This window comes from Opisthocomus hoazin, chromosome 10 (genome assembly GCF_030867145.1).
Source record: "Opisthocomus hoazin isolate bOpiHoa1 chromosome 10, bOpiHoa1.hap1, whole genome shotgun sequence".
Lineage (NCBI taxonomy): Eukaryota > Metazoa > Chordata > Aves > Opisthocomiformes > Opisthocomidae > Opisthocomus > Opisthocomus hoazin.
Genome location: NC_134423.1, coordinates 10,906,792 through 10,911,239, shown reverse-complemented (window position 1 = coordinate 10,911,239; position 4,448 = coordinate 10,906,792).

The following is a 4,448-nucleotide window of genomic DNA, read 5'->3' as shown; positions in this document are numbered from 1 at the left end:
GATCAGTGAAAAGTGTGCTTATTTCAAGGAGGTGCTGCAGTATTTTCTGCACTTTGGGGGAAAATGAGCAAACAAAAAAACCCAAACGTGCACACCTAAAGATGTCAAAAAAACTCCAAACCATTTTCATTACTGTGACATTCGCTGCTTGTGCTTATCCAAAGCCTGTTCTTCCTTTTCTTGTGACTGTAACCTGTTCAACACAATTCGTAGGTAATGTGAGAGAGCAATTTCTTGATAGCAAAGCACCAAATACAGAATTTGAGAGATACCAACAGGCATGCTGGCACTCAGTTCTGTTTGGGATGGATACTGCACAAAGCCTTTCCCCAGGAATTCCTTCTGTAGCTAGCTAAGGGCGTGTGACAAAGCCTGCAGTTGTGGGACCTGAAATAACATGAAGATACTCCTGTTTCCATCCCCCAAATTAAAACCAAAACCAATTTCTACCACTTCTAAATGCACCTCTACATCAGTCTGTGTAACAGCTGAACACTCTTTTTCAGCATACATTAAAAGACTCTTTTCCAGTTACCCTCTCAATGTCAGTAATGATACTGTAACCACAACTTTTGTATAGGCAAATGATGGGCTGTAAAAATGCAGCTGAGCAGCCAATGGTGGCATTTTTTAACAGGGCTCTCTAATTCAAATCCAGGTTGTACATCCTCCATCACAGAATTCACTGCTGGTTCAAGCTATTCAATAGTTTTCAGCAGCTCTGGAGATTCTAGAAGAGTTCCTATTTTGAGGGGATTGGTGTTTGCTCTCGCTGTTGCCACACTGACAGCTCAGCTAAAACGAGCTTCTTTTAAAAAAAGCTGTTTCTAACTCTTGTAGCTGTGAAAATTTATCTGGAAAAAGTGACATGACTGCCACTGATTCAGTGATGTGAATCACTCTGAAACATTTATTTTGAGAAGTTTGTGCTACCTGCTAATCTGCATGAGGTTCTAGCTGTGAAATGTAACGATGGCAATTTATACATTGTTTTTTAAAAAGCATTTACAAGCACAAATCCCATCAATTTGGGAATAAAATTTTTTCTCCTAAATTATCAAAGCACTTGGAAAAAAATTCCAGTTAGCTATTTCTCTCCTAATAATTCTAACATAGGTATCCAGGTAATATAATTTCCAAATAATCCAGACCTATCTTGTGCCTTTCCTTTGAAAACAAAGTTTCGAGTTTTTCACTGTGGCTCTATGTCGTCTGTTTAGAAAAGCACCCTGCGCTGTTGTGAAGTGCTGGCAGGCATAAAATGATCAGCACAAGGGTCCTGCGATGTCTGAACTCCGACCTGAAGGCCCGCCAACCCAGCAGCGAGCTCAGTTCGCCTGGCTGCACACGGCTGAGCGTGGAGCTCAGGGAACACGCTCCCAGGCAGAGCACCCGCACGGCAACCCCAGAGCCCATCCCAAACGATGGCCGCTGCGGGCACCTGCATCTGGCTGAGAAACGGGCTCAGGGACAGGGAAAATTTCCAGTGGAGATTTGATAATTACAGTCTGATGTTCATCTCACTGCTTTTGTGTGTGCAAAACACAACTGCCGTATTAAGAATGTATTTTAGAGATCCACTACAGACTCCTACAGTAAAAATACAAAATCTTCCTCACAATATAATCATGAAAAATAATAAGAGACCGGGAAAAATAATGATTTCTTAATGTTTGCAGAGTGCTCAGAGATTGTAACATAAAAGACCATTTAAATTTACATGTTTACTATCTTTGTAACTTCTAACTATGCTAACTTCCAGACCTCCAACTTTTTTTCCCTGTATCATTCCACTGAGTAAAACAGAAGTAGGCATCTGAACGGCAAATGTTTTTTTGTATTTGGCCAGACACCGGGGGTTCAGAAAACCTAGGTCAATACCAAAGTTATTGACTCACTCTTCTGTGAAAGCTAACAAACACCACTACAGAGTTACTCCTAGTAGAAAGTAGTTCTCCACTTTCAGAAAGACAAAAATAAACTAAGAGGGGGTAATGACACCAAGTAAGTTTGAGGTAGGCTTTTAACTAACAATTCATTAAGAATCATACGTAACCACTCGTCTTTTCAAAATCCAGTCTGAGGTTTAACATTCTTATCAGCCTTCTCTGCTGCACGCTGGAAGTCAAAGTTTGGCTGCTTCATTTCCGTATCTCGGTTTACTGTTCCCTGCCAAGGGGGCATGATTCAGAATGACTCAGTCATCTGTTGAAACCGCCTTGTTCCAATTTAACTCGGGCCAAAACAAACCTGACACAGAGAGTAACAAGGCCCAAGTGCGCTATCTTTGCAGCTTTCTGCAGTTTTTAACTGAAATTGCTTTCTGGCAGTACAGTGGTGACAATTTAGCATAACTTGGCTCTTCACTAGCAATTATTCTCACTTTCTTACAACTGTTACAGAAACGTCCTGTAATAAGGGGATTTTTGGATTAGTAGTTTTAAAATAAAAATTGTAGGAACAGTTTTGTGTTTGGTAATTGCTGTTTTGGTTGTGCAAGTATGGGCTTATACTTCACACCGCTTGCCTATTATTTTTTTGTACTTTTGAAGCCTCCAGTTCACTTAACTGAAAGATGCATTAAGAAAAAATATACAACAAAACATTATTCATCTTCAAAACACGGGGAAAAAGAATGTCTTTTACCTTTTCTCAGCAAAACCATTGCTCCTCCCTGCAGGTCTTGTGACTTTGAAGGTTTTCTTTCTTTCTTAACACAACCAAATTGCAGTTGTGGTTGCTCAGGAATTATATTCTCTTGCTGGAAACATCGTACCATCAGCACTGTAACTGCAGATAATTATCTTTAGAGCAGTCCCGCTATTCACCTTTCCCTTAATTGCTGAATATTCATTTAACTAACTTTGTCCACTTTAAAACCGGTTATTTTTTGAGTGACAGGTATGAATTATCGCACTGCCTTTTGGTACGTGCACCTTTTAGGCAAACGTATTTTGATTTCACCCAGGAGTTGTCGTGGCTGAAGAGCAAATGACAGTGTGAAGGCAAAATGAATTTGGATAGCAAAACGCTTTAATCGCAGACGTTGCAATTTTATCAGTGTCCCCTGGGAGATGGGATGTGCTCTTGGAGGGGCAGCGTAGTGGTTCCAGCCACGCAGTGCGTGGTTCTGGGGTGCCCTGCACTCATTCCCACACCCCGAGACTGGAGACGATCCCGGGCTCGGCTGCAGGCTCCAGGGATTCCCACCCCAGCATCGTTTCTGTGCTGTGTTTACCTCTGCAGTGCCCCCGGCTGCAGGAGAGGGCAGCTACTGATCTCGCTGACCATCAGCCCCTTCCAGCCACTCTCACTCCCTGTTCTGCTGCGCCACGGCTGGAGCTCGTCGTCTGCTGCTTCGGAAGCTCCTGGGCACATTCGCACTGCTGTTCAGGACACATGGTTGACTGCACATCTACTGCAAGTAGTTACCAAGTCCATGGGCTCTCACTAGCAGAGATGCTGATGAGCCGCAGCTCACACTAACAGCTACAGGAATGAAACACTTCCTTTGCCTCCTGTCAGACACACAGCTTACGCAGACAGAAAGGGCCAAACATGACATTCCGGTTATGGTATAAAAAACATACATCCACCTCCCGCTGAGAGGCTCCTCTTGAAATTCAAGCATGCCGCTTCCAAATACCTTTCCTTCCAGATGCAGTAACTAACCATTTTCCAAGTCACACCCACGCTTCCTTGGCTCCTATCCCTAGAAGGCCACTGGGAGTTCACAGTTCATCCTGTGTCTTCTAATCAAAAAACCCACCACCAACATTGCCACAGGAAAGCGCTGTCTGTGCTCAGCACCCTCCGAAACCAACAGTCAACACCAGGACAGATGTGCCTCTACCTCAGCTCATTAGGCCAAGCTCAGGAAAAGTTTTAACTAGATACGGGCAAAGAGTTGCCAATGGTAGTCTTAGCTGGTAGATTTAAAGCAAAATATCATTACTTTGTTGTGCAACAGACAGCAAGGTATTTTCTTTTTCCTACACTGAAAGCGGGCCAGCTGCCTGATTTGGCATTTAGAAGTGTGGTGAAATGGTGCAAAACTGATCTTATTATATATTATTAGCTATACTGAGACTATGCTGAATTTATTTACTTGAACTTTGCGATCCTGCATTCCAGCCTCAGCGATCAAAACAGGTGACTGATGTAAAACCATGGGGAAAACATGCAAAAGCACCAGTCTTGTTTACAGACTCCGTACAAACAGAACGCAGCCACATCTTGCGTGCCTCACAATTTCAAATAAAAGGCAAAAAAAGGAACTTCAAGATACCAGGTAGTCTTCAATTCTAGCACTCTGGATTTAAGTTTATAATAGAGAGCATCACGTCACATGAGAAACTAAAAGAAAAGGCAACCAGTACATTTTGGTTGTGTAAAATTAAACAGCCAAAGACTGACACTGCTGGTACACACAAAGTATCAGGCATCAT